The sequence below is a fragment of the Phyllostomus hastatus genome, unplaced genomic scaffold, assembly GCF_019186645.2.
Source record: "Phyllostomus hastatus isolate PE091 unplaced genomic scaffold, TTU_PhHast_1.1 phas_scaffold_345, whole genome shotgun sequence".
NCBI lineage: Eukaryota > Metazoa > Chordata > Mammalia > Chiroptera > Phyllostomidae > Phyllostomus > Phyllostomus hastatus.
Genome location: NW_025334024.1, coordinates 30,177,009 through 30,190,720, shown reverse-complemented (window position 1 = coordinate 30,190,720; position 13,712 = coordinate 30,177,009). Strand labels below are relative to the sequence as shown.

The following is a 13,712-nucleotide window of genomic DNA, read 5'->3' as shown; positions in this document are numbered from 1 at the left end:
CGCCGTGGCGTCACTGCGCGGGGCCGTCCCCAGGCGTTGGAGGCGGCCGCTGGGAGGGGCGGGGCTAGTGGCGTAGCGGCGGGGTGCTCGCGGGCCGGCGGGCGCGGACCCCGAGAACGGAGCGCTCCGGCTCCCGGGAAGTCGGCTGTCGCTGGAGATGTTGGCGGAGCCGCCCCGCCTCGCGGGTCGTCCTCACCGCCCCGGGCCCCGAACCCCTGGGGTCTGGTTCCGGCGGACTTGGGTGGAAAACCACCACCCGTCTGTCGCGCGTGTTTCCTACCAGGGCATTTCCAAACGGTCGCCAGAAGGAGTCAGTTACGCCCAAGAGCACGACAGTCACATGCCACTGATTTTGTTTCCCCGACCCCCCACATGACTTAACTGCTGGTGTTAAAGGGAAAACAGCCTCAGTGCATCATCTCATACAACAGCACCGCCTCTGGTTTCCTGGAAGACAGTTTCTCAACGGCCGGGGTGAGGGGCGTGGTTTCGGGACGATTCAAGCGCACCGCTTGCAGGCTCACCTCCTGCCGTGGGGCCCAGTTCCTGGCAGGCGCGGGGGGGGGGGTGGTCCTCGTCCGCGCCCGCCAGAAGTCGGGAACCCCGGATCTACCAGATGACTTTGTAAGGTGTAATTCATCACACGTCATGGAATGAATGTCTTTATGGAGAAAAGGGGCGACACGCTAAACCTGACAAGCCAGGGGGAGGCCTGGTGGCTGGCCTTACAAACTCAAGAGACCCAAAGTAACTACATGGGATGGTCTGAAATAAAAACTTTTTAGCCAAAAGCAGTTCATGGCGGGTAGTCACGTCCTAGGCCGGTATTTTTCCCAAACAAGGGTCAATCTTTATCCTAACTGAGCCTGTCTGTTGCCTTTTAGCATCTATAATAACATACCTTTAGAATATGAAAGTAATCTTTTTTTTTCTGGACCCCCTTAAAGTACAACCACCAAAGCAGAGCAGAGACCACAAATCCCTGGGCTGTGGTGGTGTTAATTGTAACCTGACCACCCTGTACCCCACTATATAACAGAAGGATGTCTCTATTTATTTCACTTTGTATCAAGTCCCAGAGATTTCCTGGCTCTGCTCTCTGGCCTCCCTAATCTACCACCAACGAATTGCATGCAACCCCCTTACTCCTCCTTTTATTGTAATGTGTAAAATAAGCCGTAGCACTGCTGTTTCTGGGAGCATATTCTCGGCCTGTTGAGATTTTGCGTCCCGGCAATTGTCAGTTTGGCTCAGATAAACTCATAAAAACATTACAGATTGGAGCGTTTCTTACATGTTGACACCAGCGAATTCCTAGTCCATGTTTACATCTCCACAGTTGTTTCACATCTGCTCACAATTGTTTTGCAGCCTCTATATGCAAACCGAAGTTTATGTGTTGGATCCAGATCACATGATTAAGTCTCTAACTTGAGAATTTTAAAGTTAGCTAAGCTCTAGCTGGTGTTGCTCCGTGGGTTGAGTCCCAGCCTGTGAACCGAAAGGTCGCAGGTTCAAGCCCCAGTCAGGGTACAGGCCTGGGTTGCGGGCCAGGCCCCTGCTTGGGGGTGTATGAGAAGCGACCGATCAATGTTTCTCTGCCTCCCTTTCCCCCTCCTTTCCCCTCTCTCCAAAAATAAATAAAATCCTTAGAAAAGTGAGCTAACACTGGAGGTGTAGATGGTGTGAGACGGCCTGACGGGGCGCACGGTTCCCCATGTTGGTGCCCATCGATTCACATTGGCATCCGAAAGTGATGTGTCCCTCCCACGAGTTGTGACTTCCAGCCCCCTGGACTGGGGTAGGGGAGGGGGGAGTGTTACAGAAGAATGAGCCATCGTGCCTGCCTTCAGCCCACGGGAGATTTACAGACACACAAAAAATAGGAGGTTCTGATCCTTCGGAACCTGACCTGGTGGGTGGTCAAGACCAGCATCTCGGGACAGAGGAATCTCTCTTCCTTGGCATTCCTTAGGACCTAGTCGTGGAGGGCCTCGGGTGCCATGCTGAGGAGCTCGCCCATGTACCCTGGAAAGCCTGGAGAGTAATCGATGTGAAATGATGATACCCCTTTCTCCTCTCTCTTTCCTTCCCCACGAACCCTGCCCGGAGTGCTGCTCTTTCGGGGCCGTCCCCCTGGTTCCCGCAGCCTGGGGAGCACTGCGCCCTCACTGGAGAGCCACCAGCCTCGGCCTGGGCTTTTGAAGGACGAGTCTGCTGTGCTCTTTCAGGGGGGTTTCGGTGTGGACTGAACTCCTTTCACGGGCTGCAGGTTTCTCGGGGGAAACTCTGGGCCCCATGAGGTCTGGCCGGGGCTGCCGTGGGGGCCTCAACGGTTCAGTCTCCTCCCTTCCTTCTCGCCACGCCACGTGAGACGCCCGTCAGCGGCGGTGTCCAGTTGCAGCGGACCTAGAAGGTGGGGGCCGCTACCCTGGCTCTTCCGTGCGTTAACCATGTGACTTCGGGCGAGTTGCTTTTCCGAGGCTGATGCCTCACCTGTAAAGCAGGATTCGTTAGTATTCACGTCACTGGCTTGTCTGGGGGTTAAAGAGTTAAGACAGAGAGAGGAGAAAACAGGAGCTGAAACGAAGGATTAGCCGTTTTGCTTTTTGCCCGTCGGCCTGTGGGCTGTGCCCAGACCTCTTGTCTTCGTCCATTTCAGTCCCTGGCTCCCTGCCCCCGCCCCGTTGCCCGCCGCCCGCCGCGGGATTCCCCAGTCTCCTCCGCATCCCGTGCGGGCTGGCCCGTGTCCTTTTTCCTGGTCTCCCCTCTCAGGGGCTCCGTGCTCGTCAGAATGACCGCGCTCTCTTCCGCTGCCCGGTCCTCCAGCCCCATCCACGGTGCCCCCTCCCAGGGACCGCCACACAGTCTCTCTCTCTCTCTCTCTCTGCCACGAGGAGTCCACAGGAGCTGGACTTTTCTCACCTCTTTCTGTTTTACTCAATTTTCTTCCTTTTCTTTCTTTCTTTCTTTTTTTTTTTTTGCAATGGGAAACCCCCCTCATGTGGTTTTCCTTGGGCTTCTGATCCCCTCGCTGAGGGTAGCTGGGGAAATTCCGTCCCTAGTTCTAAGTTACTTTTTTTACCGGACTCAAAACCGCTCACCCAGTTCACATTTTTACTTGTTTACAAGACTTTGTCCCCTTCCGAGTGTCAGCTGTGGTCAGCACTGTGAGCGGCCCATTCCGTAGGCCAACAAGATATTTCAGAACAGCCCCGGGGCCTTCGGCGGCACGCCCCCCCCCCCCCCCGTCCTCGCCGCTGAGTCACACCTGTCGGCGTCAGCACCGAAACGTGTCAGTCACCAGCGTCGTGTTTTTAAGGCAGCTCATTTATCTGAGCTCCAGATTTAGCTAATGCCACGAAGGGAACGAGACCGTGACCTCATTGGGTGGCTCAGGCCCCACGAGATGCTGAGTCACGGTGCATCCGAGGGCTGCTCCGGCTCGGCCACGGATGTCAAGTTCGAGGCTGCAGTGATCTCAGATTCCCGCCGGGCTTGTTGCCGTTCCGTTCCTTTTCAAAATGCAGCGTCTTTGTGTCACTGGGCGGGGGGAGGTGGGGCGGGGGCGGGTAGGGACTAGGGCGGGAGAGGACGGACTGTGACATTTTCAAGGACGTTCACGGTACTCACAACTAACAACAGCAGAACCTTGGGCTCCATTCCTCCCACCGGCCGGGGATATACGGTCAGACCGAAGTTCCACTTCTGCCTTTTCTGTCACTGATGTGGGGTGAGCAGAGCACGTGGCCCCGCTACAGTACTGTTTAGGGGTGCAGAGGAAGGTGCTGGTGGCTCTTGTTTTGAGGATATCAGGACCGCAGCCCCAATGGTTGGTGGTGTTTGGGGGAGAAAAAAGTGGGGTTCGGGTCACTGGAGAGGCTCTGAGCTCCTTGCAGTCGGGGGCAGCGTGGTGGTCTCAGGTCTGTGGTGAGCAGCCGCCCTGTCACCCTGCCCCATCCTTCCCTGTCAGCTGGCACACTGTCACGCTCCCACTGGCTTAGACACCGCAGTGGGGTAGTGAGCAGCGGAAGTGACCGGGTAAGTGCAGCTACCGAACCACTGGTGTGGGGACGGAGTGGAGGAAGTGTGTCTGTGTGTTCACTTATTCAAGAAACGACAGGCCCACTAAGTGTCGGGCACACTCGGGGCTGGGGATACGGTCACGAAACAGATCTCTGCTCGCACGGAGCCCACACCCTGGTGGGAGCGCGGGCAGGGGACAAACAAGCAGACGCATGACACATCCGAGGCCAGTGTGCTCTGGAGGAGAAGTGTAGGGAGCGTTGCCTTTGGAAAACTTTTTTTTTGAATGGAGAATTTTTTTAAAAACTACTTAATTTATTTATTTTTAGAGAGAGGAAGGGAGGGGGAAAGAGAGGGAGAGAAACATCGATGTACAAGAGGGATATTGATTGGTTGCCTCATCCACATGCCCTGATTGGGGACCAAACCAGCAACTCAGGCACATGCCCTGACTGGGAATTGAACCGGCAATGATGCAGGACTATGCTCAACCCACCAAGCCACACTGGTCAGGGCTATTCTTTCATTTTAAAAAAGATTTTATTTATTTATTTTTAGAGAGAGGGGAAGGGAGGGAGAAGGAGAGGGAGAGAAATATCAATGTGTGGTTTCCTCTGGTGTGCCCCCTACTGGGGACCTGGCCCGCAACTCAGGCATGTGCCCTGACTGGGAATCGAACTGGCGACCCTTTGGTTCCCAGGCCGGTGCTCAGTCCACTGAGCCACACCAGCCAGGGCTATTCTTTCATTTTTTAATACAAGTCAAGCAAATACAAATTTATATTCTTTTTAAAAAGATTTTATTTATTTTTAGAGAGAGGGGAAAGAAAAAGAGAGGGAGAGAAATGTCAATGTGTGGTTGCCTTTCATGCCCCCACTACTGGGGACCCGGCCTACAACCCAGGCATGGGCCCTGACTGGGAACTGAACCAGCAATTCTTTGGTTCACAGCCTGCGCTCAATCCACTGAGCTACCCCAGTCAGGGCCAGATTTATGTTCCTATCTTGCCCTTTTGTTACCAGAAAAGCAGAGTACTACATACACTGCTCTGCACTGGCTTTGGTCGTCTGAGAATCCCGAAAATCCACATCAGGACACAGATTTTCCTCATTCCTTTTTTCTTCCTCTTTTTTTTGGGGGGGTGGTAAAGGTTTTACTGAAATATAGAAACATACATCGTGAGGGTGCACCATGATTCACTGGATCAGTCCTTCAGTGACGGACATTGGACTCATCACCCGGTAACTAAGACATGTGTCTACGCCAGAGATGAAAATGCCCCAGACGTGATTCTTGACTCCCAACGATGAGAAAATAGGGTCTCGTTCTTCAGGGGTCTTCCGCGAGGCTGACTCAAGCTTTGAGTTTATTTCTGATCATTTGATTTTCAAAGACATGGGTTTCAACCCAAAGAAAATGCTAGATTTTCTTCAGGCCGGGGGCGCCCGTTTTCAGCACGCTGGGATGGGAGCGCTCCCCGGGAACTCCGTCCGGAGGGCTGGGAGTCACCCGAGGTCTGCGGTGATTCGGGGCCGAGGCCTCGAACTTGCACACACAGCAGCTCTGGATGACCGTCTCTAGGTCCCTGTGACGGAGACACGACTTCAGCTGCGGTTCAGCCGTGGCTTCGGCTCGCAGGTTTTCCCCACGGAAGCAGCAGCTGCGCAGGCCCGGCAGGGAGAGTGCACAGAAGAAATTCGGAGGACTGCTGGCCTGGGCGACGGCAGCCCCGCCTTCCTCTGAAAGACACCGCGGGAAAATGCTCCCCTGGGAGGTCTCCACGAGGGGTGAGGTCCATGGGCGTCGTTGCTGGAAAGGGATGGCCGGAGCGCGTCCGCCTGGGGCCGGGGCTGTGTGGGCGCTGGAGAGGTTCCACAACACCGTCCCAGTGTCTTTAGGGGGACGTTAATGAAGCTGGGGACGCTGAGACAAGGGAGGACTTAGGATTAAAAAAAAAAGCATCCGGAGAGAGCCTCAGTGGGGCTGCTTTGGCTATTTAGAAAAGTTATAGGACAGGAGTGAGCCCAGGCGAGGCTGCTGTGAGCTCACTGGGGAGTCAGAGAGAAAGGGGGCCCTGGGGACAGGGGCGGGGGACGGGCACTGGGATGAGCTGCTGCCACTGCCAACGGCTCCCCTGGTTGCGAGTCTCATGGGGACCCTTTGAGTTTAGGAGATGCACGTCTGTGGGGGAAGAGGAGAGGGAGGGGGAGGGGACGGTGCAGCAAGCTCCTGGGAGGGAGAGAGGCCACGCTGGGCCCTTTCTCTCGAGGGTTTTACAGGCTGGGGGTTTAGGGGAGTCTTTAGGGGAGGGTCTCAACAGAATATTCAACTGGGGACACTGAGACAAGGAATACGCACCATCAGCTCTGTGCCGGCGCGCCTACAGCAGACTTACTCCCTCAGCTTCCTCCGTGCTCGGGTGTGGTTGGCGAATGGCACTGTCTGGGTTTCCACGATTGTTTTCCCGGAGGAGGGCAAGGGAGGCTGTTTACCGGCTGGTTGGGGAGGAGAAGGGTGAACTGTTTACTTGGAAGTGTCCTTGGTGAGGCAGGAGGTGTCCTTGGTTAGGGAAGATAGGATTCTTGGAGGCGCGGAGGCTGCTCCTTATCTGGGAAGCCCTGGAGGAAGTGCCGCCCCCTCTGAGCTCCTGCAAGGATCTCCAGAGTTCTCGGCCCTTTTCTCAGTGGGACTAACGACCTTCTAACGCCAGCTGGGGCCACGCCTCTAAACGTCGCCTCCAATCAGTTTTGGGTGAGTCTCCAGAGTCACCCAGGGAATGGCCCCAGATCTACTGAACCGGGGGCGCAGGGTGGGGCCCAGGAAGCGTGACTTTGGGGACCACTGGGTCTCGGAGGAAAAGGCCAGGCCGCAGGCGGGCAGATCCGGTGTTGAATCCGGCCTCTGCGGCCTGGAGCAGCGTTCCGGACGCTGGTGAGCCGCGCCACCTCCAGGAGGAGCGACTCCGGGGGGCGGGGGGACCAGTGAGATGCCGAGAGCCTCACAGGGCTGGCCCGGAGGCTGGACGGTCCCGGGCATGTGGCTACTGGCTGCATCCGTCTGCCTGCTGTGGGAGACACACCGTGGTGGACCGGGACTTCAGAGACAGACATTTATCCCCCACCGTTCTAGACCCTGGGGAGTCCTGCCTCGAGCCGCCGGCAGGTCTGGTGCCTGTTGGGAGCCCACTTCCCGGTTCGCAGATGGCCTTGCCCTGGCCGTGTCCTCCTCACACAGCCGGCCGAAGGGGCCCGGGGCTCCCTGGGGTGCCTTTTCTGCAGGCCCCGCCCCCATGACCTCACCACCTGCCAAAGGCCTCACCTCCTCACACCCTCCCCCTCGACATTGGGATCTCGACACAGGGATCTCAGGGGGACACGGGCCTTCAGGCCACGGCAGCAGCCGCGGGCTGCCCTGTCCTCCCTCGGTCCGGCGCAGGGTGCTCGTCGGAATTCCCGGGGGCCCGGCTGTACACAGCTCAGCCGCAGTCAGATGGCCACGCGGCGGGTTGGGTCACAGAGGGGGGTGTGCACCGCCCTGGGCGATTGTGATGACCTCAGGTGAAACCTGGTCAAGCGTGCAGCCGGCCAGTCAAAGGCCGGGGACAGCAGTTGGACGGACGGAACTGGTCGAACAGGCTGGCCGAGCCTCAGGGCTTCTGACTCATGGACGCCTCCCGCCTGCCTGCCTTGGTCCCTCGGCGTGGGAGGAGGGGGAGCATCTGCATTTGGTTTGCATGTGCTGAGCGTGACCCGTCCCAGCCAGGCAGCTGGAGTTGGGGCTCTGAGGCTCAGAGGGACTGCCTGGCCCGGGGGTGGGTGGGGACGCAGCGGAGGGCTCTGGGGCTCCTGGTAGCCACGGTCACCAGGCTGGGGCCACTCGGCTAACCCACTCGGAAAGCGGCTCCCTCCCCCTGCTGCCCAGGCCCTGGCCCTGGACCAGGGGGGTCAGGCGACACCTGGCTAAAGGCCCTGCAGGGTCCTGTCATCTCTCTGGGGGGAAGCAGGAGCAGAGATCAGAGGGTGTAAAACCATCGATATCGGGGTGACCTCTTGTCTCCTCCTGCGCCCCAGCCCCGACAGAGGCAGAGGTGGGGAGAGGGACATTCTTACATCATCTGTATAAACATGGAAACTGTTTTCCCTCCCTCTCTAGTTCCTGTTTCATGTTTTTTTTTTTCTGTGCAAATAAAACCCCAAGTTTACCAGGGTAAAACAACAAATTGTTAAACAACGATTCGTTAAACAACGAATCGCCCCCCGAAGGGAGACAGGGAGTGGCCGGAGTCCCGGGCTCTCGGTGCCAGGAGCATTAAGGGTGAACAGTGGACACTGCGGACACAGGTGGTCCTGCGTATTGCAAGGTCTGTTTAGAGAAAGGTGCCTGGACCCCAGGGAGACGCTGGAGTTCTCCCCGTTCAAGTCAGCCCATTTCCAAACGCGGAGGATAAAGGAATGGGACCGTCCAGGCCCGCAGCCCCGGCGGGTGCTCCCCAGCCCGGTGATTGCCTCCTATTGCTCTTTCTCGTTGACACGGGGGGTGGGGGGGCAAAGGAATCACAGGGCGCCCCCACTGTCCGGGCTTCTCCAGGGAGACGTTTCCCCAGGGTGCCCCGGGGCCAGTGGAGGCGTCCACGAGCCCTTGGCCGGGGGATCCCGGGCCCAGGCTCCAGCTGTGGGTCCGTGTGGCCCGTTCAGGGCCCCACCTCAGGGTCTTTCTAGTGCTCTCCTGCGCGCACGGAAGGTGTGTGCTTGGAACCCTCTCCGGGCGCCCGGTGTGGGCGGGTGGGAGGGGAGGGCACACCCACAGCCGAGCAGGTGGACGGGGAGTAGAAAAACGCAGCCGCCTGTGTTCTGGGCGTCATCGTGGCAAATTGCACGCCTGGCCCATTAATTCACTGGCCACGCCTTCGCCCCAGCCGTTTCGGCACGAGTCGCAGATGGAGAGATTCTTATGCACGATACCCTCCCGGCTGTTCTACTCAGGGGTGGTCTTCGAACACCGAGCCTCAGGGTCCGTGCACCAGCTCGAGCCCCAAACAGCCAGGAGGCAGTAGTGCCGGGGGGTCCAGGCGGGGATGTGGGGTGGCAGGGGAGGGTGTGTCCTGTTAGCTGTGCAGGGGGCGGAGGGGAAGGAGGGAACGCCAGCAGGATTTGGGACGGCATTTCCATTAGTCCTAGCGTCTTGCTGTAAACAGGAGGTGACGAGATGCGGCTGGAATAGCTGAGTCTTAGGGAACCAGCATCCACCGGGGAGTTCATTACCGCCAGCCGTCCGCTGCCCGGGGCCGGCCTGCTGCTTCTGGCTGTCCCCCCAGCGCCGGAGCAGGAGATCGCAGCCACCCAGGACTCGGAGCTCGAGGATGGATCATCGGCGAGATCGAAAATGACACCCCAAATTGCTTCCAAATGCGAGGAGGTTTTGAAACGGCGCTGGCGCTGATCGTCTCACGCAGCTTCATGCCTCAGATGTTTCCCGGCCAAATAAAGAGGCGCAGGAGCCATCAGACGCTGGTTCGGGGTGATGACCATGAATCATTGCAAACAGGTTGTCCTGTTGCTGGAAACGCAGGCGCCGGGCCCCAGTCACGGGGCAGTGGGCCGCAGAGATTGTCTCGCGGAGGGTGTGGTGGCCCGTGGCGTTCCTGGGGCCCACCTGCGCCCTTGCCCAGGGAGAGAAGGAAATCCCCCCAGGTGTTTGGGGGGCTGTTGCAGGGGCCGCGGGATGTGGGGGAGGGCAGGGGTGCAAACCCACTGCAGGAAGCAACCCGGTGGCACTAATTAGCAGGCAGCGTGGCAGGACGGGCCCAGGTGAGGACACACAGGTCTCCAGCCCCGCCTCGCCGCCTGGCCTGGTTCTGGGGCGTTCACGCCCGTGACCTGCCTTCCCAGGTGGGCTGGGTTCCAGTTCCCATTCCACCAGCCGGGAGGTCGCTGGTGAGGCAGGCGCTGCCGGTGACCGCGTTTCCTCTTTAAGTGCATGCTATGGTTCTGCCCTGGCGGGTGTGGCCCAGTGGGTCGAGCACCCGCCTGCAAACCAGAAGGTTACCTGGTTCAAGTCCCGCTCAGGGCACGTGCCTGGGTTGTGGGTCAGGTCTCCAGCTGAGGGTGTGTGAGAGGCAGCCGACTGATCACGAGATGTTTTTCTCCCTCTCTTTCTCCCCCCTCCCCTTGCTAAAAATAAATAAATAAAATCTTTAAAGAAATACGTTCCTTTTAAAATTCCCATGCAGGGAAGGAGGGGCGAGGGGACGTCGGAGCAGAGTCTTGAGAACCGGTCTCCTCTCTCCTTGTTTTTGGCCTCTCAGGCCCTGTGATGCGGTTGGGAATTCCAGGCACCGGGTGACACTTGCAGCGCCATCCTCCTGCCCGGCGCCAAGCGTGGGCCCCGCCCCAGCCCCCCGGGACCTGTGCCCACCCTGCCCCCACCCTGGCCGGATGGACTCCTTCTGGGATTTAGCAGACAAAAGCACAGGACGTCAGTTAAGGTTAAATGTCTGATGAACCACAAAAGATTTTTTGTTTAAGTATGGACCCTTCAGTGTTTGGGACATATTTATACTGAGTTTTTTAAATTGCTGTTTATCTGAAGTGAAAACGGACCTGGGCTGTGCAGCGTCGCACCTGACCCCGGGGGCCGCCCTCGGCACCTCCGGGCCCTCCCACAGACGCCTCCTCTGCCTCGTCCGACCTCACCCACCCAGTCTTCAGAGAGGAGCCGAGCACCCGCCCCGCAGAGAGCCTTGTGCCCTTTGGAGGCGAGGCGACCTGGCAGGGTTCCCTCCCCCCAGGCCCGCTCTACTGGCAACAGCACCACAGAGTGGGAAGTGCCAGGACCACTGGGGACACTGTGTTGCCCTGTGGTCTGGGGCCACAGGTTCTGGGAAGAGGTGGTCCTGGAGGGGGCCTGGGCGGGGGGGAGGGGCGTACCTGGTGGCCCGCGAGGCTGAGGGCAGATCTGCGCTTGGGGCTGGGCTCTGGCCCCTTAGATCCTCGGGGTCTCGTTCCCCGGGCCGGGCTGGGCAGAAGGTCCGGTCAGAGGAAAGCAACACAGCTGGTCGCGACTCTGGCCACCAGAGGGCAGGCTGGCCTGTGGAATGACTTTTCCTCGCCCTGAGGAGGGAGCCCAGCCCAGTTTCAGGAGGGGCAGAGAGAAACCGAGGGGAAGGGAAGAGAAAGCCACCCTCCCCCTTGGGCAGTGGGGTCTTCCTGAAAGGCATGTGGCAGTGACAAGGACTTCTGTCTGCGCCTTGTGAAACATCCTGGAGACCTCAGGGCTTTAAGTTTCTTGTTTTCATATGTGGCCATGCTTTTCGTCACCCAGCAGGTAGCTGGAGCCCGCTGGTCCTGCCCGCCCTGCAGGCGGGGGGATCCCAGCGGGGCCCCAGCCCCTCACCGCAAGGTCCCCTCCCCCCGGGGCAGCACTGCCTCTCCGCCTCCCCGTCCCCTCGACAGCAGCCTCGGAGGCCAAGGCCAGGGCCCGGGGACTGCCGGGGCGAACCAGCTCCGCCCCCAGCCCCGTCCGCTGTGGGGACGCATCCCCTGTGAATGTCACGGGGTGTGTGGAGGGCGGGGCGGAGCTGCGGGTTGGGGTCTGCACTTCTCAGAGACGAGGACCTGGCCAGGGGTCCCCTCGCTCCCGCCCGGGACCCCAGCAGCGGCAGGAGGTGGCCAGCAGGCAGCCACCCCCCCAGGGAGTCCCGAGGGTCCTGGGGGGAAAGACCGATTTCCCCTGGACACGGAATCCGAGGTGCCAGCCGATTTGATTTAAATTCAGACAACGATGCGGCGGCGGCAGCAGCACCTGCATTACGTGCACAGCTGTGGTGGGGGGGGGCTCTGCTCGCCCCTGGCCCCCAGGGCAAGGTCACCCCAGAGGGATGAAGACACTCCCGGCCCAAGGCTGCACAGTGAGCGTGGTGCCCTGCGTTGGAACCGCCTGCTCTGAAATCACCCCGAGAAGATACGTGTCCCCCAGATACTGTCCCTGGCACCAGGTCCCCAGGAAGCCCCGGTTCCTGCTCTTTCCAAGGCGGGGGCGAGGTGGGGGGGCTCGTTCAGCTCCGTCCCTTCAGAGGAGGGCGGGGAGCGGCCTGGCGGAATGTCCTGCGCAGCCCACGTAGGCCCGGGTGGGGGGGGGGTGTCTGGGCCTGCCGTGAAGCACCCGCCCCACTGCGCCTGCGCGGTGCCCCGGGGCGCGCAGACCCCAGCGTCGGGCGGGGTGGCGGCGGCTGCACTCAGAAAGGGGCTGTCGGGGGCGGTGGGCACGGGCTGCCCGGAGCCTCGGCCGAGCTTGCGCTTGACCTCATCCTCAGGGAGCTGGGGCCGGAGCAGTGGGGGGGGGGTGGGGGGGAGGGACAGGCGCCTCGGTTTCGATGGGACTTGGGTTTATAAATAGGCACGAGCAACGGAGGAGAGAGAGGGAGGGAGGGACCCAGAGAGAATCCTTGGTGGTGAACTTACATCCATTTGGCAGTGACCTTTTTCTTCCTTCCAAGACAAGCTGTTTGATTTCGTTGAAACGGAAGACACGAAATCCACCTTGGGTTACCAAGGACTCTATTCAGCCCCCTTGATGCCACTCAGGGTGGCTGCTGGTGTCCAGGGACAGGGAACGCCAGCCCTCTCCCCTTCTCCCTCAGCAAGGCCCCTGGCAAGCGGAGGAATCGATGCCTGCAGCCAGAGGGGAGAGAGTCATCAGCAGGCCTGGGTTGGCTAATTTAGGAGCTGGCAATTAGCAAATGCGGCCTGCCCGCGTCCCTCGCTGTGATGCGTTAGAGAGAAACAGAGGCGAAAGCAGGCTCGAGGCCCAGCAGTGCGCCCGAGATGCTGATCCATAACAACCCCGATGAACTGCCAAGGCGACCTCATGCGTCCCCCCCCCCACCCGCGGGTTCCTGCCTCTGCCTCACGCGGCTGCAGGGGAAGGCAAGTCTGGCTCAGTGTCGCGTTGGATGGGACACAGACGGTGAGACCTGGACAGGTGTGGGCAGCTGGGGAGGGGGCTGTCCCGGGAGCTGCCTCTGTCTCTGCCCACGGGGGGTGTCCACCTGGAGAACCCTGAGGGCCAGTGTAGCACCAGGGGGAGCCGGGCTCCGGCAGGACCCACAGCCTTTTCAGTGCAACAAGATTTGGGATCCGGACTTGAATGAAAGAGAAGTCCAGCTCTGGGAGACAGGGAGGTGCGCCCCCCAGCTCTCTGTGGGCGACATTCGCTGCCTGGCTGCAGAGGGTGACCTGCAGGTGACTCATTCTGCAACAGCCAGGGAGCCGCCCGGCCCAGGCCACGCCCCTCCCAGGGAAGCACCAGGAGGTTCTGATCCTGGAGGGACCTGAAGCCCATTCTGGCCCCATGCAGGGCCCTCTGAAGGGCAGTTTTCCGTCCTGAGCTTCCCCGCTGGCTACACTGGACCTTGGTCAGGGAGTTCGGCTTTCCCTGGGCCCAGTCCTTCTTCCTTGTGCCCGGTTCGCGGGCACACCCCAGCCTCCATCCGCACGTGAGCCCCCGAGAGCCCAGCCTGCGGCCCCACCCGCCCCAGGGCAGCCCAGTAGGGGCAGTTCGGAAACATGGTTGCCGTCTCTGTCTCCGTGGATGTATCTATCTCTGTGGATCTCTCTGAACAGGTGCTTCAGGGCCTGTTCTTTCTTGGGCAGAAAGGCTGAGAGGCCTGTGGCTGGTATTTATGGTTT

General features: G+C 59.7%; 1 long non-coding RNA gene across 1 annotated transcript; it reads right to left on the bottom strand.

Moving 5' to 3' along the window:
* Positions 1-4,912: 4,912 nt before the first annotated feature.
* Positions 4,913-7,473, bottom strand: LOC123805990. The gene is made up of 3 exons (XR_006783403.1): positions 7,345-7,473; positions 6,385-6,521; positions 4,913-5,949 (listed from the first exon to the last, which is right to left on the bottom strand). It is a non-coding gene; the product is annotated as an uncharacterized LOC123805990 (long non-coding RNA).
* Positions 7,474-13,712: the final 6,239 nt, after the last annotated feature.